We start from the raw sequence: 20,985 nt of genomic DNA, 5'->3' as shown, positions 1-20,985 counted from the left end.
TATTGAATACAGAAAATTCCTTAATTGAGGAATTTGCGTGATCCATTACTCCTCAGGATTTTTTCCAAAATCCAGCAAACAAGTTTACATTTCTTTCCAGAACTATCCTTTCCTTTCCTGGGTGGGAGGAGGGGCCAACTCCACTGGAGTATTTCTTTAAGTCAGCTTTGCACAGCAGCTATGATCTTATTATCACTAAGCACAGTTTAAGGAAAAAGGTACGCAAGATTACTAAAACCAGAGAGCCAGTGCGGTGTGGTAGTTAGACCTTTGCACTGGGGAATCTGGAGGATTCAGGTTCTAGTCCCCACTCAACCATGAAGCTCACCTTAGGCCAGTCATTCACTCTCAGCCTAACCTCACATCACAGGGTTGCTGCTGTGAGGATAAAATGAAGCAGAATAGGGCTATGTAAAATGACTTGGGTTTCTCACAAGAGGGAAAATGTCAATACAAGATGATGATGAAAGCTCGATCCTATAACACTTACCTGGCTGTAAGTGCCACTTTTCTTAATAAGACTTATTGAAAATAAACGTGCATAGGACTGCATTAGCTAGTGACATCCCGACATCCCAAGGATACAAACTTTAAGGTTACGAATAAAGAACAGAACTTACATGACTGACTCTTTATTCAAATCCTGTATAGATTTAATAGTAAACAGCGCTGTACCTTTTTGTCCTATACATGCATTAAGAAACAACTGAGACAATGCTTATCCATAGCATATACTGCACAATCAGCTGGTTGAATTGAATCCATATGTTCTTCTTGATCCTAAAAATGAAACAAACACCACACATTAGATTTCCTAATGTGATAGGAAAGGTAGGTGTTTTTGGTCAATTTTCACTAAGATAAGATAGCAATATTTCTTTCTTAAAGCCCATTAAAACTACCTGATAAACATAACCTTCTCTAAACTGGTTCAGGTAGCCAGAAAAGCAAACTCAAAGAAATATCTAAATGAGCACTACCAACATTCACTAGGGAAGGACACCATATTGGTTATCATCATATATTTGCTTTCTTAGTATACCCTTTTAAAGCCTAGAAGGCCCTCATTTGAACTTACAGAGCCTTGTAAAGAGATACAGGAAAAATGGGGAAGGATAGGGTCAAATTAGTTTATTATTATCATCCTGAATTGCATCTCATTCCTATGTGAGCTAGTACTTCCATATGTAATATAGTGCCAGCAGCAGAGTCAAAAAACATTCCGGCTAGAGAACAGCCAAGCTTTAAGATAATGAAGGTATCATGATACAATCCTGCAACATGCAAACCTGAAAGGAGAGGTAATTTTTTTTAGTAGTTACTAGTGAGATCTGCCCTTAGCTATGGTACAAAGATATATTGTTTAATGTCACACTGCAATAAACATTAGAGCGTCTAATAGCACTTAGTTTTTGTAGACTCATATTTTCATTAGATTGCTTAAGTCCATGAATTAAAGCAAATCTAGTATTCTATGATAAGATTAACTATTCTTTGGCTGGCTTGAAACTAATATAAATCCATAGATGAAAGAGGGTACTAGCAAGTAGGTTTTGTTACAAGTACATGAGAAACGATAACATATGGAAGCCAGAAATTTAATCCATCCCTTTTTCTAGATTGTTTTCAGGTATTCAGCCATCCACAAAAACACTTACCTAAGATGAAGGTGAAAGTACCTTCCCCATATCGAACATGAACTTCAGGGTCAGGCCTGTTGATATGATCACAGAGGGGGAAAGAAACTACAGTGGTATATTTCTCTTGCCATGCATGGCAAAGGAATATGCATAATTATCATTGTGGCTTGCCATATCATACAAACCCAGCAAGGCTGTTTTCCTGCCATGATTAACAAACTACCCAAGCATTCTACAAGAGCCTATGTGTTCTGAGGGCCCTGTCAAAAATGGTATCAATCCACCCTAGACATTTGCATGACACAACAAACTATATGCATGAGGATGATTTTGCAATTTCCACAGCATACACAATAAGGAAAATAAACCACCATGATTTATTTCCCCTTCCATGATTGTGTAAGTCTAGTCTATATGTATCATTAGTGATCTGCTTTAAAAAGTATGTTCAACCTGGTCACTTATTTTCAGTAAAAATAGTTGCATGGCCCTGATCCAAAACATGCTTTTAACCCAAATCAGGAAAAAAAAACCTTATGCCAATTTCTTGCAGTCATCAGCCTCCTGAATATTTCCTCCAAAGTTGGTTCTTGAAGTAAACAGCATTTTTGGAATCACAAAGCAGCCAAGTGGAAGCAATTCTCATTAGAATACAGCAGTCCCCAGGTTACAAACTAGTTCCATTCCTGAGAAAATGGAAATTTGTCTTTAAGTTGAATTTGTATCTAAGTCAGATCACATATAGTACGCCCTCCACATTCACAGGGGTTGGGTGCCGGACCTCCATGCAAGTGGAAAAACCGTAAATATCTCTAGGTCCCAACCTGCTGACCAAACTCACCAGTGCTGCCTCTTTGCAGCAAGGAAATGCAGGAGAGATTTCTCTCTCCAGATGGGTGGGGCAGGAAGGCATGTTTTGGAGGCCTTCCCTCCCTCTCCTTTTGCTCTTTCTCTAGGGTGAAAATGATTTTACGCAGTATTTTTCTTAATACATTTTGAGACAGTTTGTTCGTAAGTATGGGTTGTTTGTAACTTGGAAGGTCCTAAACTCGGGGACTGCCTGTACTGTTAACACGTCCTGATCCAGATCAAGGGCACATTTCAGATCAGGGTTCTGCTACTGCTTTTTCAGCAAAATAAAAGTCTTTAGGTTAAGCATGCTTGTTTAAAAGTGCTTAGACTGTCTCTTAGATAGGGTTAATATTTGGATTATTAGCATAAATATCCAAGTTTGGAAATATAGGAAAATAGGCAAGTAACCCTGAAAAAAGGTTATGGTAGAACTGATCAACTTATTTGTGCAAGTTGATGCTAACAGGGATTGCAGATGACTCTAAATCTAAAAGGGAAGGTGAATCCAAGCTATTCAAACTCTATTTCCATTTATTCTCATTTAAGTCACAACAAATACTTTCAAGTCTAATTCAATACCAAAATAAATATGTAGAAGTAAGACAGTGGAAAAAATCAGGACAGGATGATATATTCCTCTCCCCTTCTCAAGTTCCTAGCAGGAACTAGCAGTTTAGAAGAACAAAGCAAGTATTTTGATATGCTAATAGTTTTTTTTTTTTTTTAAGATCAAGCTTGTCATTAGATATGACAAGGCAACATTATAGCTGGAATATGTGCAATATACAGGGTGTTCCAAAAAAAGTGACATCATTTTGTAGTTTAATAACATAGCCAATACTTGCTCAAATGATCTCAAATTTTAACAAAATGGGTAAAAACTAACTAATATTAGTTACTCAATGTTACGCAAGACATGCTACAGCCTGTTTGGCAGGAGGTGAACTACAGACTTGACGTATGTCGTATCACAGGCGGTACACATATTGAACATTTGTGAAGCTTTGTGAAATTGGTTATAAAATCTACATCCCTTTGAATCTCTTGTTTGAATTTTGATAAATAAATCTTTTATTGTTCAACATGAAGCCTATTTAATTTTGTTTGCCCAGAACATGTAGTTACTCAGATATTCACATTTCAAATAATGTCAAAAATTTTGGGACACCCAAGCTCAATACAAGTTCAATACAACATACTCTCATAACCTGAGGACAATAAGACTGTATTCTTAATTCATAAAATGGGGCAAAGTTAATAAAAGTTATGATTTAATTATAGCAGATTACTCCCTTTTAAAAGATGCTTTTATTTAAATGTTCTAAAAAACTTTGAGTCCTAAATGAAGGATATTGCAAGTGCAATATACTTTTGCATCTTTTAATTAAAATATAATTACATGCAAGGACAGTGAAGATCAACCTTAAAATTAGAAAAACACAAAAACATAATGAAAAGGGTACATAGGTTAATAAGGGTTTTTTTTTAAAAAAATGTTATGTGTTTACTAACAGAAACTGAATTAATGCACAACTCCATTCTGTATGACTAAACTAATATCTATGTTTAAAATGGTTATAATATTGTGATATTGCATGAAATGGAAAGACATAGGTATTCATTGGAACAGCAGATGAAGGAAATATACTGTCCAGGAATGCATAGGCTTGAAAAAATTATTAAGGAACTAAAAGGGAATAAAAATAAGTAGCTGGATGCAGGAACTTCCACAGAGGAAGGAAGGCTTTATTATACCCAGACAGGAAACCAAAGACATAAGCCATTTTTTCCAAAACAAGACTAGACTGACTTGAGGCAGAACAAGAACAGAATACCCTCAAGCAAAAATTGACTGTGGTCTGCAGGAAAGAGTATAAAGGAGGCATGAGTAGAAATAAGTAAAGCCAAATTCAGCTCATTTCAAAATATGGCTCTAAACTTTTTGGGGGAGTTCTCAGAAAAAATGCATGCATTTTCTAGGAATTCCCCAAAATTGCAGGCTGACCCAGCCATCATTCGCCAATTTTATATTTTTCTTATATCAGAGGTGGCCAGGAAAGGAAGAGAGGAGGAAAAATAAAAAGAACTAGCAAAAGCTAATTTATTTTTCTACATTTCTCTCTTCTTTTATACTTGTCTAAGACACTTCTAATATTGCCTGTGAAAAATCTTGTATTCGTTAAAAAAACAAAAAACAAAACCTAACACATATTGTGGCATAACCATTTGTGGCCCAGGGATCACTTTAAAGTGCATTTTATATTCTTTCTGGCCAATGAGTTGTCTGCACTAACAGCCTGGAAACAACCTTCAGCTTAAGAGATGATGTCTTCTCCACTCCTCACAATATGGTAACAATATATACAATAAGGAGGGAAAGAAAGATGGACGGACTGATGCTAAGTACAATAAGCAAAGAAAAAAAAGACAGTGGGTTTAAGTCCCTTTAAGAATTGCTGAGTTTCAAACTGGGGGTGGGGGAAGTTCACTCCAAATTCCCATTGCTAAAATTCTTCTGTGCCTATAGTGTGGCAAACAATGTATGTCTTAAAGATCACCTCATCACTTAAGCCTTCTGGGCTGCTTCCTATGCATTTGATGATGCAGCTGAGAATAAGAGTCAGAATCTGTGGCTCCAGCATGATTACTAAGCAGAAAATGCACTTCATACAAGTAATTAGTTATAGCCACTGGAAAATAAATAAAAACCCCAACTCTTTCAGCACCTCCATACAGAGCAGTATTCTAAGGCTTAAGAGGCGTAATGTAAATCAGTTAACTACAGTGATCCTCAAAGTTCAGTTTGTTTAAGTAGGATACAGACATGCACATTGATTCCAATTTTTCCTTTTTCTCCTCCTCCGCCATCACCAGGACCACCACCACCTTTCTTATGCTCCTTTGCTATTGCTAGTAACATATTTAATATTGCGTATTTTGGATCCTGTTTCCATCCATGGTATATAGATTATCTTCCCTGTGTTCTTTCTCTCATCAACGAATAGGCCAATTATAGAAAAGGGGGAGGGAGATTAGGTTAGAATGATTGATGGATGGTACGTATGGGTGAATACAAGGCAAAAACTGTGTTTATTTCATAGTGAAGAGCCAGTTTACTAGAAAGGAAGCAGTAGTTGCACTGTATCTGATGTTTCAATGTACAGCAGATGTATTCCAAAAGTATTCGCTGTACAGACTTTTGACCCAACTGTCCAAGACGTCTGGGTACACCAAGGCTGTGGCATTCACAGCAATGGGCCTGGCACAAATATGAAAACCAGTCAATGATGATCTACATGTTACTAAGCAAATAAGAGCTGTGTTTTCCCTTTTACTGACATCATAGAGCATAAAGGAGTGATTGACAAGAGAACAGTGACTTATAGAATAATTCACTTCAATTTTGTTAATGTTAGAATGTTGGTATGAATAGTATTGCAAACAGATGGCAACATAACATCTAAATTAGCTTTTATCCTATTGAGCCTGCACTGAATGTTTTATATCAAACAGTGAACAAACAACTCGGTGATACACAGCTAGAATTGAGTTCAAAGCAAAATGTTGACATAGCAAAATGAAACAAACTGTGAAATTGTTTCAAACTTTAATTTACAGTTTCTAACAATAAAAGTGTCATTCATAGCTAGAACAGCTATTAAGGGATTTGGAAAGCACTTTGATCTCCCTCTCACATGGAATAATACAGTTTCTTATGCTCACTATATTACTTAAGGGTGGATGGAAATCAGCAGAAAGGCTTTTGAAAGACTGCTAAAGATTTTCCAAAACAGCTTAGTTATATACCAGAAGAAATACAGAAAATTTATATATTTGAATAGTGTAGGTCAAAACAGACCCAATCATACTTTTACTTCGTGTCTTCTAAGCATTTTAGACTAAGATAACTACACCACATTATATTACTAGCTCAGTATGTGTGTAATGTATAAAACTCATTTATACAACATTAAAGAGCAGTTTAAAGTTTCATTAACACATTAAATGTGTTTCTTGCGCAACACTTAAGAAACACTGGCACAAATAAAGTCCAATGTTACTACAACATATTATCAGCTGATGATAGATGCCTCTGTAATCAATGCAGATAGGAATGTAAAAGGATCTGGCTTTCCATCTGCCAATCTTGTGACAAAACAATATCTACCGTATTTGAGACATGCATACATTTAACCCTTGCCCTTTAAGGCTGGTCCATTATTTTCAATATTACCAGTGTGGAACTGGATAATTCAAAAGTAATCAAGGGTTATCTAAAAAAATCAGATTAGTCTGCAAACAGAATAAATAAATAAATATATAATTAGGACTTTTACATTGTGTCTCATTAAACAGAAAAAACGCACATCTTATGAAATTATTTTCAACTGGATCACTCTTTAAGTTCATTCATACTGCCTTTAGGAAAAGTAACATTTGCAGGCTAGTTATTCCTCTTAACCATAATATATTTGAAAAATAAGAGTATAAGCCAAACAAGTTTGGATTTCTCTTTCCTCTGCTGCACAAATTTGCTTCAGGTACACTCACCAGGAAACAGCTCATGTGACAGCATCTTGGCATTTGCTCTAAGGCAAAACACAAAACAAAGCTAACAAAAACTGCTGCACTGCCTTTTGCTATATTACTTGATACATTTTTTCAAGTATAGAACCTAATCTGCATTTTTAGAAAGTTATTTATGAATTACAAGGTCACCACAGGAGCTGAGAGCTGCGACTAAAACAGAACTTGTACTCTACTTTTGACTTAATTGGTATGAAGAAGAGAAAGACAGTGCAGGTTTGCTCATTTTCCATTTTTTTAAACATAGGAAGAAACTGGCCAAAACCAGAATGAAAAGACAAGTCTCAGCCTTGTGCCTGTGAGCAAGGTGGTTTTTTTTGGGGGGGGGCGGGTTGGTCTATAGAGGTCCACAAATGGCATTTTTACATATTATTCAAAATGGGTATTGTCTTCTATGCAGTGAATTCTTAATATAAACCATAAGACCATGCTAGATCATACTAAAACCCTTTCTAGTTCAACATTCTGTTCACACAGTTGCCACCAACTGCCCCTGAAAGCCTACAAGTTAGTAATGAGTATACCCCATTAACTGGCATAACACTTATATTTAGCCATTTAACTAGTAGTGATAACCTTATCCTCCATGAATCTCTTTAACTCCATTTAAAGTTATCCATGTTTGTGGCTATCACTACATCGGGGGGGGGGGGGGCAGCAAGCTCCAGAATTTAAATAGTATTATGTAAAGTTCTTCCTTTTCTCTCCTGAATCCCCCACCATTCAGCTTCATGGGATGACCCCAGCTTCTAGGAAAAAGCAGGGAAAAACTTCTCTCTATCCACCTTTTCCATAGCATGCCTTCTTTACTTAATTTTTCCTAAGCTAGATAGGCCCAACATTTGTAACCTTTCCTCATAGGAGAGCTTTCTAGTCCCTTTATCATTTTTGTTGCCCTTTCCTACACCTTGTCCAGCTCTACTACACTCACACACTCACTTGCAACTAGGAAGCAACCCTAAATATTGATAATTATGTCCTATTGACAGGAATTTGCTTCACCTGTTTATAATTGATATTGTCAGCCTCAAATGGTTTTACTGCTGAATTAAAGGATAAAGTATGCTCTGCTGGGAACAGTTCTCTTACAATCTTCCTTACAAACAAACCAGAGCAGTCTTCCCCCACCTGGTGCCCTGCAGATGCACTGTAGTCCAACACATCTGGAGGGAATCAAATTAGGGAGGGCTGCCATAAGGCATTGGTCATAACATGTGACACCCAGATTACAACAGCTGCACTGGCTTCCACCTAATATCCAGGTAAAATCAAAGTGCTGGCTATCACTTTTAAAGACTAAATAGCTTGGGCCCTGGAAACCTGAAGAATCTTGCCTCTCCTATCTAAGCCTGCCTGCTTCCCAAGATTTACAGGGGAAACACTTTTTTGTGTTCCACCAGTGACAGAGATGCAAGTGGCTGGGCTGTAGGAGACACCCTCCCCTGCAGTTGCATTTAGGCCTAAGAAGGCTACCTAAATGAGATTCATTTCATGCCATTTCTAAGAGTTTTCTGACACCTAGTTAACAAGTTTCTGTCTGGCATTTTATTTATTGAAGGCTTTTCTGTACCATCATTTATTCCAAAGAATCTCAAGGCATCCCATAGTGCCAATACTTGATATTAAATACAACCATTAAAAATGCTGTCAAACAATTTAAAAACTGGGCAAATAAAAAGGTTTAGGCCTGGTGCCAGAACAAATAAAGCATCTGTGCCAGGTGCACAGCTCTGAACAGAGGCTTCCACAATTGGGGCACTACTGCAGTAAAGGCACTTCTCCTTGTAACAAGCCCTCCTAACTTCTTTCAAGGAATGTTCTCAGAGAAGGACCTCTGAAGATAATCTTCATGCAGGGTCATACAGAAGGAGATGCTCCTTTAGCTATCCAGGCCCTACATCAGCACCTTAAATCAGGCCTAGACTTCTAATTTGATAGCCAGTGTACAGTATATCACAGAAGTGAGTACACCCCTCACATTTTGTAAATATTGTATTATATCTTTTCATGTGACAACCCTGAAGAAATGACACTTTGCTACAATGTAAAGTAGTGAGTATACAGCTTGTATAACAGTGTAAATTTGCTGTCCCCTCAAAATAACTCAACACACAGCCATTAATGTCTAAACCACTGGCAACAAAAGTGAGTACACCCCTAAGTGAAACTGTCCAAATTGGGCCCAAAGTGTCAATATTTTGTGTGGCCACCATTATTTTCCAGCACTGCCTTAACCCTCTTGGGCAAGGAGTTCACCAGAGCTTCACAGGTTGCCACTGGAGTCTCTTCCACTCCTCCATGACGACAGCACGGAGCTGGTGGATGTTAGAGACCTTGCGCTCCTCCACCTTCTGTTTCAGGATGCCCCACAGAGGCTCGATAGGGTTTAGGTCTGGAGACATGCTTGGCCAGTCCATCACCTTTACCCTCAGTTTCTTTAGCAAGGCAGTGGTCGTCTTGGAGGTGTGTTTGGGGTCGTTATCATGTTGGAATACTACCCTGTGGCCCAGTCTCTGAAGGGAGGGGATCATGCTCTGCTTCAGTATGTCACAGTACATGTTGGCATTCATGGTTCCCTCAATGAACTGTAGCTCCCCAGTACCGGCAGCACTCATGCAGCCCCAGACCATGACACTCCCACCACCATGCTTGACTGTCGGCAAGACACACTTGTCTTTGTACTCCTCACCTGGTTGTTGCCACACACACTTGACACCATCTGAACCAAATAAGTTTATCTTGGTCTCATCAGACCACAGGACATGGTTCCACTAATCCATGTCCTTAGTCTGCTTGTCTTCAGCAAACTGTTTGGGGGCTTTCTTGTGCATCATCTTTAGAAGAGGCTTCCTTCTGGGACGACAGCCCTGCAGACCAATTTGATGCAGTGTGCGGCGTATGCTCTGAGCACTGACAGGCTGACCCACCACCCCTTCAACCTCTACAGCAATGCTGGCAGCACTCATACATCTATTTCCCAAAGCCAACCTCTGGAAATGACGCCGGGCACATGCACTCAACTTCTTTGGTCGACCATGGTGAGGCCTGTTCTGAGTGGAACCTGTCCTGTTAAACCGCTGTATGGTCTTGGCCACCGTGCTGCAGCTCAGTTTCAGGATCTTGGCAATCTTCTTATAGCCTAGGCCATCTTTATGTAGAGCAACAGTTCTTTTTTTCAGATCCTCAGAGAGTTCTTTGCCATGAGGTGCCATGTTGAACTTCCAGTGATCAGTTTGAGAGAGTGAGAGCAATAACACCAAATTTAACACACCTGCTCCCCATTCACACCTGAGACCTTGTAACACTAACGTCACATGACTCCGGGGAGAGAAAATGGCTAATAATGCCCAATTTGGACAGTTTCACTTAGGGGTGTACTCACTTTTGTTGCCAGCGGTTTAGACATTAATGGCTGTGTGTCGAGTTATTTTGAGGGGACAGCAAATTTACACTGTTATACAAGCTGTATACTCACTACTTTACATTGTAGCAAAGTGTCATTTCTTCAGGGTTGTCACATGAAAAGATATAATAAAATATTTACAAAATGTGAAGGGTGTACTCCTGTGATATACTGTATCTGGTGTAAGACCAGTGTGATGTGTTCCCATCTACCAGTCCCAGTCAGCAAGCTGACAGTTCTATTTTGAACCAACTGCAATTCGGCCTGTTGGGCTGGTAAGTTTATTGAATTGCCCTTTTCTGTGTTCTGTGCCAAGTCTCCAATGTTTCCTGTTTAATGTCTAGTGTTTCGAGGCTATACTGAAAAGGACAATGGTATCCTGAGAAGCAGAAACCACTGCTGGTTTAGCAACTCAGCCACTTGGTCCTTCTCCCCTATGTTTTTAATCTGTTAAGCCATGGATTTAAACACAGCTAACCATTCTAATTATTAATAATGCACCTACGTAAAGATGTTTCTAAATGTGAATGTTTGAGATGAGAAGTCTTCTTTGTTTGTATAATTGCCTCAAATCATCTGCCTATTTTAAATCCATGATTGGGATCTGTATAAATTCCCTGTTTTATCTTTTACCAGTTCACAGTCTCTGGTTAGTGCTATCAATTCTGCTCTTTGTGATAGAATGAACCTTATGTGGGTATTTACTTTGTATTATGTCATGTGAAGAACAGACAGCAAAACCAACTTTCAACTTTTTTTAACCTGACTTGCAGTCACAGCAAGAAAAATCACACAGCCTTTACAGCTTCTTGCACCTGATTTCGGTGGCTTCTAAGAATTTTTAATAAGATATTGGAAACTGGATATTGAGAAAAAAATCAGGATCAATACATGTAAGGATGGTAAAACAGTTGCTTTAAAATAATAGAATAAAAATTATGGTATTCAATAACTAAGCAATCTAGGCCTTCCTATGAATGCCAACCCTTTAAAAGGCTTGGAGGATGGCAACTGGGGGAGGGCCTTTTTCACCGTGGCCCCCCACCTTTGGAACATCCTCCCTGCTATTGCCTATCTGGTGCCAAATCTGCCATCTTTTCAATGTCAAGTTAAGACAGCCCTCATTGGGGAGGCTTTTAAAAGATCTCCCTGATCATCCAGGGAGATGATTCTCTGATGGGTTTATCCAGGTACCTTTTTTTCTTCCTTCTTGGCAGGCCTTTTCTATTATATTTAAATATTTTAATTAATTTTAAATGTTTTAAATGCTGTTTTATGTATTGTGGTTTTTGTTTGTTTTTATATCCTGTTGTAAACTGCCCAAAGAGTTTTGCCTACAGACAGTACAGAAATGTAATAAATAATAATATATGATGTGGTTACTTTGAATATGCTGTGAGTTACTGTGCGCACAATTTTACAACAGCAGGATACAAATCCTCTGACTAGGTCATAGAACACCTGACTCAACAATTTTCCCATATACTTACTATGATTAATTATAATTATATATCATGTTATTTTAGGTCACAGGAAGTATCTTGCCACAATGGGCAGCCAGGTATTTTGCCTGGACTACTTTACTAGCAGTTAAAACTGCATCACATGGTTCTGACAGTTTGTCTCCTAGGATGTTCCAGAAGCTTTTGACATACTACACTGAAATATTCTTGCAATACATGTACTAGACATGTCAATGGAACAAGCTCAGAAGTTGCTAGCAACTTTTATTCCTTAATATATCAATAGAACTTTTAAGCCTGATCCTCATCATGTTCCAGCAACATGACTATTCATAGGACTAGATTGCTACTCTCTTAAATTTCACTTTACTCCTGTCATTTAGCTCTAACATGAAAATTAAGATTCATAAAAGATTAATGTATTTATCTTTCAGAACATAGTAGTATTGAAATGACTACTTGAGCAGTCTCCTTTATTTTTTTCTACATAACAAGTTTCTTAAACAATTATTTTTAACATTTATCTTTCTTGCCAGTCTTGCAGTTCTCTGACCACAACTTATATCTAGTATAATCTTAAAACATAACTGTTACTGGTGAGGTTTTATTTCTGAAAACAGAAGGGATAAAAATCCAATACTTAATTGTTAGAAGTATATTACCATATTTCAATTATTACGGTAGAATTATATATAAATACATTTTGGGGGGAAATGTCACAATTAGATCCCTTTTCTACAATATGTTCTTGTATTCCATGTCCAAGTTAACTATTATTATTACATGGCACCTCTTTTCCTCTTGAGAAGAACCCAGGGTGGCCTACATAGCTCCATTTTATCTTCACAATAACCCTATGAGGTAGGTTACACTGACAGTAAATGAATGACCCAATGTACCCAAAGAGTTTCACAGATGAATGGGGACTAAAACTCAGATCTCCCCAGTCCCACACTCTAATCACCATGCCACACCAGCTTTAAATTAAGCACAGAATACTCAACATATATTTGAACAAAAACACTGGTGAACAGAAAGGGAGGGGCAGGGGAAAAGAGACTTACAATGCAGAATACAATCTAACAGTTTGAAAAGACCCAAGAATTGTGTGTGCGATTGATTCCACTGAAAAAAATAGAACAATCTCAATTTGTATGTTGTTCAGGTTTTTTTATTCTTGTTTTTGTTTAGTTGGCTATGTTATAACAAAACCCACAAGGTAAATAAAATACCAGTCATTTTGTAAGGATCAACTAATGTTCACAATGTAATACAAGAACTTTGGTAATTTTATCTGGAAAGTGTAAAGTTTGGAACTTATTGCAGTATCTGTGTATCATTCTTACACATAATAGTCAAGAATTAAGGTTGTATAGTACAGCATGATATAAGGCTGGGATTCATAGGGTTGTCTTTGCAACCAATAAGGAATTCTTATAGGAGAGGTACTTGCAATCTACCTTTTTAAATGCAAGTCATCTGGATGTGTTGTAGGACTACCTAACTTATTAGAAGCTTTTGAAGAGGAGGTAAAGAGTTGCAGCAGAAAGCTAGGTAAAAATACAGAGTGTGGCCTTTAGAATTTTAACTATATTATCAAATTTAAAATCACAACATTATGAGCTATGCAGAAAGGTTGCAATCACACTATCAAATACAAATCTCTGTTAAAGGAATAAATGGTGATTCAGCACACAAGACAAAGTTACCTACTTTAGCTCTATCTACCTCATCTATATATCCAACTGCTTTAGACAATTATTCTTTATCCAATATTCAAAATGGTTCTCAAATGTAGCACTCTTGCTACATGCTCAGACACTGCTTGCACCCAACTCTCAGGAGCCATTTAGCATTATGAAGTTAAAACTAGCTGACACTGTATTTTCAACACTTTTGCATAGGCTTCTAAAGATCCACTTTTCTGATCACCTGTGGTAAGTAGGAATTGCCCTCAGGTGAGGAGGGAGAGATTTTTTTTTTTTACAATGATTGGGTTGTTTGATTTTTAAGTAACAAATTGCTAAATAACTATGGTCAGGTGTTTGTTTGCAAGGCTGCTTTTGTACAGGCACCTTGAAAAATGCCAGTATAATAGACACAGACCTTGACAGTCACAACCACATAACATCAAGGAAGATGAGGCAAATTGACCCTAGGATACATCTAGCAATGTAATCTTACACATATTTATTCAAAAGTAAATTCCACTGCATTTACCTAGGTTACTCCTTAGGATTGCAGTATGGCAGAGGCAGAGGATTTTTCATAATCCCAACTCCATGTCTGACATCAGAGCTGAGAATCCATGCTTGAAGCTCTACCCACCCACAGGTACAGAAAGAACCTTGCCAGCTACTTCTCCAATGTCATAAACATGACTCCAGAGAAGGGGAGGGATGGAAACCAGTGCCAAGATATCCAGATGCAAAGTATCCTGGGGTGCCTCAGCATCCAAATTATCACAGTTGGACAGCTGTACTTAGCCATCTAGCTGCTTTGCACAGCAGGAAGAGCATGGAAGTGATCTTTGTCTCCATGTTCCTCCTGCCCTACATAGGAAGTATATAATCCTCCAGGTGCAGGGGTTATGGCCATCCCACTGGACTGTACCCCTAATTGTTAGGGATTATTCAAAAAGATAACCCTTCAGTCAGGACCATTCATAACTACATAAAACAATGTACAGGTAGTACAGGAACGAGTGCCATTCTTGAGAACACCCTTAAGTTGGATCATGAGTAAGTCAAATGTTTGTCTTAGTATATGTATATATTTTACCTTTTTATGCATATAAAACACTTAAGAAACACTTCCATATTCACTAAAACATCATAAATACAATACAGCATTGTAATAAAGATAATACAGTAATAATAAAGTAACTACAGGTACTGCGGGGAAGAGAGAGAATGAGGGAGAGAGAATCTGTACGTGTGTAGATATACAGTATTGTAAAAAACAAATATAAGAAACCATTCTCAAAACAGTTTAGAATGTTCTTTCAAAGTAGTAACTTAGTTAAGCTGGCTCACTATCATTCTTGCAAAGATTATAACAAGATCATTAATATTAAGCATTTCAAGCACTTTAAAGTACTGTATGCTCTTAGTTCTTTTTATCTGTTCATTTTCTGAATATATTTCTGAGTTGCTCTGCTAATTTACAATAAGCCATAAGAATAATAAAATGCCACAGTTCCAAACAAAACCAAGCCTAAAACAAAACAGAGAAAATAATTAGAACTAATTTTCTTTCTTTTCATAGAATTGGGTAATATTTGCAGGCCTGTCAGCTACTTTGGAGGGGATCAAGCCTGCCAAATTCTATTCTGACAGGTTCTCTCTCTCATCAATTCAGCATCCTTTCCCCATCTGTAGCATGGGCATGCTAATACTGATTTAGTTACCCTTTAGCATTTGCCCTTGTAACCAGGCACCAGGTACATCTTCATCATCAGTTAATGTTAGGCTTCATGTTACCTCATGGATGAAGAAGTTATGAATAAAAACAGGATTTCAAACTTTTAAAAGATGACAACGATGATGATGACAACAACTGAGGGAGAAGTCACCTGGGCACCTTTGCTTCTACACCTCCCAGAAACTGTTTTGCCATGGTTCCGTTTCACCCAGAAGGCCCTACATATGCCCTGAAACACACTGGGGTACACTTGAGCTGACACAACAGAACAAAAATGCTCTGAATACTGTATCTCTATGGAACTCTGCGGCCACTGAGAGACACCTCACAAGACATATTCTGTAGTTCCCTAGAAATAGCCATGACTATCTCTAGAGAAAAGCTGTGAATATATGTCAGGATTTGAAGCAGCTTCAGGGCTCTCTCTTCTGTACAAAGGCCTGAATAACAGCCCTGGTAGTTGCAGAATTGGACCCACAGCCTACTGCAGCTATCAGGGTCCTTATGAGCATTACATGGGAGCCCTGAGGAAAAACCTATATAAAAATGAATGGTATATTTTTTAAATAAATGTCACAGGGAAGCATAGAACTATTATTTAAAAAGCCAATCAAAACACAAGGACACTGACTGATCAGCTCTCCTTCACTTAGTGGAATTTTATGCATATCTACTCAGAAGTAAGTCCATTGACTTCAATTAGTTACTCCAGATAAGTATTATAGAGTTCATTGAAAAACCATTGTAACCTACTATTTTTCTGTGAATAGCTTCCACATCACAGAGGTAAGTCCCTCTTAACAGTACCAAAATTAGATATAGAATTCCCAAAAATGTTGACGCCATGTGAGAAAATCCCCTTTTTTTTTTTTTTTTTTGAGATCTGTACATCTCTACAACTGCCAGAATACAAAATCTAAACATTTGTGTCTACTAGGTTGAACTACCTCAAACTAGTACACTTTTTACCCAGGTAAATTTGGGTCATTAAATTTTGTTTTAAATGAGAGCTGGTATTGCTAAACTATAAATCAATGCATTACAATTATTCAAAATAGGTAAGATCAGAAAACCATTCTCTTGCTAACAACTGTATAACTGCACTGCTGAACAAACAATAAAGCGGGTTTTTTCCATTTTGTAAGACCAAGCTTGACAATTTTTGACATCAAACCTGAAACCCATTGCTGTACATCTCTGCTTTGTTACTTTAAAAAATCAATCATTACAGTCCTTCTAAATATATATGCTCTACAAAAAAAATCAAACTGCTGTCCTTATAACCTTTAGTATGACCTCTGTGTTTCCCTTACTCACTCTACTAAGCTGTTTGAATTTCTTCCTCAGTCTCAAGACACACAAATTCATAGCAGGTTCATAGTGTAAAATCAATAGTAACACCACCTAAACCATTATAGAGTTTCTTTGAAATTTTAGTATTTAACCTGACCTTACTAAAATATGTTAATGAAAATATTCTGAAATCAGACTTCATGTAAGCTTCCAATTCAGCACATGGCAATTGCCATTTTTCTTATATGAAAATATCTCAATATCAAAATAACTCTGTTACATTGTAAGCAAGTGTTCTCCTTTTGTAATGCATCATAGAGACCTACTTACCCACATTTGTAGGCATTAAAAATAGTTTGGAAACCTGGATAGTCAATCTTATCACCAAGATAAGTGTCATTTCATTAAGCAAAATCAGAAACATGATTAAAATAAACTTGCCTCCCGATAAGTGCTCCCCTTCAGCAACAATGACACATTTCAAATTATTTTATTAGAAGGCAGGCCATTTGTTACAAATGAAGCCAAATCAATGCAAGGCAGTAATCAAGGTACTTCAGCACAAAACAAGCCATTTTAACACCATACAGAATTCCTCTAAGTTCTAGTAAAAGAAACTTGGATTATAAACATTTGTAGCTGCTTGTAAACAAGCAGGAAAAGAATGAAGAATGTGCAAGAATCCCTAAGTGTAAAACCAAGCAAGGAATGTGACAAAGGAGGTAGACTCCTACAAGGGACCTGGCTGTAGGGGGTGAGGGTGTCGCACTAATTAACCGAAAAGACTATGAGAGTAATTAGCTGCTGTGAAAGGGGATTATTTTGAGGAGAGTTGCCAGATCTTCTCTCTGGCATCCTAGAACTTGGGAGGGGAAAGATACTATAACTAGCGGGAGGGGGGGCATAAACTCTTTGAGAAGGCAGGCTAGTTATATTAAAGGGAAGGAGGCTCTTACGAATCTGTTCCAACAGAATTCGTGGTTTATTTATTTTCTATGCCGCCCAATAGCCGAAGCTCTCTGGGCGGTTTACAATAGGAGAAGAAGCCAGACAAACATAGAAAGAGATAAGCCTGGGCGAAAAGCTCCTGCCAACCTTATTCTTCTCGAGCTCAGAAGGGCCGGGACACCCCCCCCCCGCGCCCCAGAAGCGCATGTCACTACGAAACGGAGTTCCGCTTGCTTGTAGGATGACAAATTCCCAGGTTTCCCCCTCCCGAAGTAAACGTTGCTCCTGCCTGTCGCGTCCGTAGCCCCTTCTAGACCCCTTTCGCGTACCTCACCGAGGAGCGAGGGCTCTTGCCGCCGCCGCCTCTCCCGTTGCCCGGGCTCCTCGCAGCGGCCCCTGCCCCCCTCCCCCAAACACAGGAGCTTCACGCCGCCCTATAGGGCCCTGGGAAAATGATGCCCCGGCCTCAGCGGCCCGACGAAGAGGGATCGAAAGCGAGGAGGGAACGGGGACGCTAAACCTGAGGCCGCCGTCTTACTCACTTCAGAAGGCAGCGGAGGCAGCAGGCGCCCCCGGGCCTGCATGGCGGAGCGACTCCCTAAGCGCCGAGCGCTCCGCTCCCGGGCGGGCCTTGTACGCGGCGAGCGAAGGAAAGGCCAGCACGACGCCTGCCCGGCCTCCCGCGCGTCCCTCCGTTCCCGACAGCAGGACTGGCTCGCTGCGAAGCCGCCTCAGCTTTCGGCAAGCAGCGCCCTCTGGCCGGCCCCAGAGGCAGTGCACTGCACTGCGGCTCGAGCGCGAAGCCCGGCCAGCCTCCTCAGGCCACCGCATGGCTGCGCGCTAAAAGCGGCGGCGCCTCGCAGCCCCGTTGGCTCGCGTGATGGGCTCCTTTGGGCGGATGGCGGTGGACAGCGTAGGGCGTCGTTTCTTTTGGGGAACCTCCAGCCGGAGCCCGCCGCGCGAAACCCTACACAGGCATCTGGGAGAGGTGGGCACGTAGGAGAGGGCAGTTTGGGTATTTAGGTAAAGCCGAACTCCGAACTACAACTCGCTTACTAGTGATAGATCACTGTCCGTACTTTCAGCGTTTCATTTTCGCTCAGACTTCACTGTTTACAGTTCTTCACCCACCCCAACTGTACCACGCAGGGTATCGCTGCATCAACTGGACTCCTCTCCCCCAAATCGTGTACTATAATGACATAACATCCAATAAGTGTCTTATACATGTATCCATCTTTCAGATCCCACAGAACTCGGGTTTTTTTCCTGCAAGAAACTAACAAGAGTATCCTTTTGCATATAGGACTGGACAGCTCAAAACATCCTGTGTGCTTATATATTGCCATGCACTCTAGAGCAGCTTTCTCCAGCCTGGTGCATTCCAGATATTTTGGATGACAATTTCCAGTGTTCAAAGCTATTGTCCATGCTGGCTGGGGCTGATGGTAGTTGAAATCCAAATACCTGGAGGATGCCAAGTCAGGAAAACTGTTGCAGGTGGTATTCTACATTGGTTCATCAGATATCACCAGCGTGGTGTAGTGGTTAAAAGCACAGGAGTGGGACTCAAGCAATGCTTGATCACAGAGCCAACTGGGTGACTTAGACCAGTCTCAGCCCAGCCTACCTTGCAGGGTTGTTGTAGGGGATAAGATTGAGAGCAGGAGGAAAACAATTATGTAAGCCTCGTTGAGTTCATACAAAAAAAAAAGCAGGATACTGTATAAATCTAATACAGAAAGAAATTGTAGCTGTATATTTGTGCTAAGTACACAGTGACTAAAAAAGATGGAATTTTCAGCTTCAATCGCTTTTACCTTTCTTCAATGGCTCTGACTCTGAGATAGCAATGGATGCAGTTCAGCAAAGTATGTGCATTTTTATGTTGTCCAGTTCCAAACATGTTTATTTTTGTTTGCTTTAAGCATTTTTATCTTGTATGACAAAAAAGATGCTTCCAGAGAGCAAAAGTATCAACCCCTCCTTGTAAGTTTACATCCTAAAAAACATGATATAAAGGAAAGAGGTGTGAGGAGAGATGAGGAGAAAACAAATTCAATCAGGCACTCATTCTTAAAAGTTACAATATTATTGAAAACCTATCGTGAGTTATGTACATATGACTCAGCCCCACAGTGAAGTCCAAATAGAGAGAATGCTTGCATGGCAACCCCATATAACTTACACTTACGGATCTAAAGGACTAAGAACTGAGGGCTTTTAAGTGGGATGACACAGTAGGAAGTTGGATTCAGGAATTATAGGAAGATATATTAGACTAAAGAGAGATGTAGGGGAGAGATTGTTTTAGAAAACCCAGCAAGGACGGAGAAAATCCAACAAGGATAGTGACCATACTTCCATGTGGTCATGGATGAGCATAGATGAGTATTTATGAATTCAGTCAGAGAAAGAAGTGTGAAGCTTCAGATATGTTGGGACACAAGAAATTATTTGACAATATGGGACAGATAAGTAAACCTTCCTTTTGCTGCATTTTTGCTAAAATATGACTACCCAGGTGATACACAAAGATGTTGTGGAAGGGAAGCTATTCTCCCCATGGTATTTGTGTCTCAGGGATGTCCCATTCATTCCCAGAATTCTGATCACATGCACACATCTGGTCATACATAAGTAATTTGAAGAAGGGAATGCTATAGACACAAATGCAGTTATGCATTCACTACAGAGACCCAATAAAAAGCAGGCATTCTACATTAAGAGGGTTGTGGCTTCGGACAATGATGCAATTTGTAGTCAATTAAGTTTGAAGCAACCATTGCTATTATTATCTAAGTTAAACCATGCTGGTCTTTTGCCAAGCTTTTCTTCAATTGTTCCTTTGTATGATAGCAATGTTTTAAATATGCATGATCTCTCTCTCTCTCTCTCTTACACACACATACACACATACACACAATAACTGTGCTGGAATGACTCATACTTCAGTGTTTTCACATTGATCATCAGCTCTCCAGCATCTCTCCACTGAAGTTCACTTTTATATATTGCCAAGGACTGTGCACTTTAAAAACAGTCTGTCAATTTGTTGTGCTTGTACATGTACCACCACAGGGGTTCTGTTCCATAATAGTGGCTTCAAGGCACTACTATGTAAATATAGTAGTGTATATATTTACTTATATTATATATACTTATTGTGTATTTATATGCACTAAGAGCCAGTGTGGTGTAGTGGTTAAGAGTACAGGTCTGGGACTCAGGCGATCTGGGTTCTAGTCCCTGCTCAGTCATGGAGCCAACTGGATGACTTTAGGCCAGTCACAGACTATCAGGGATGCTGTCATGGGAATAAAATTGGGAACAGGAGAAGGAGAATAATATGAGCTACTTTGAGTTATTTGTAAGA

The 20,985-nt window shown here is 39.2% G+C and overlaps 1 protein-coding gene across 5 annotated transcripts in view; it reads right to left on the bottom strand.

Annotated features, from left to right (window-relative positions):
* Positions 1–18,236, bottom strand: part of ZFYVE9 (zinc finger FYVE-type containing 9) — a 60,481-nt gene extending 42,245 nt beyond the window's left edge. For 3 of the 5 annotated variants that reach the window (XM_044429910.1, XM_044429915.1, XM_044429914.1), the window contains exons 1-2: positions 18,152–18,236; positions 676–780 (exon numbers count right to left, since the gene is read on the bottom strand). The gene's annotated coding sequence lies outside the window, so the exon portion shown is untranslated. Of the gene's footprint in view, positions 1–620; positions 781–1,658; positions 1,936–18,151 lie in introns of those variants that run through there. The other 2 variants (XM_044429912.1, XM_044429913.1) reach the window with 2 other exon arrangements.
* Positions 18,237–20,985: the final 2,749 nt, after the last annotated feature.

Source organism: Varanus komodoensis, unplaced genomic scaffold, assembly GCF_004798865.1.
Source record: "Varanus komodoensis strain SLA01 unplaced genomic scaffold, ASM479886v1 scaffold20_1, whole genome shotgun sequence".
Lineage (NCBI taxonomy): Eukaryota > Metazoa > Chordata > Lepidosauria > Squamata > Varanidae > Varanus > Varanus komodoensis.
Note: the sequence above shows the minus strand (reverse complement) of the source record. Positions and strands in the feature narration are given on the sequence as shown.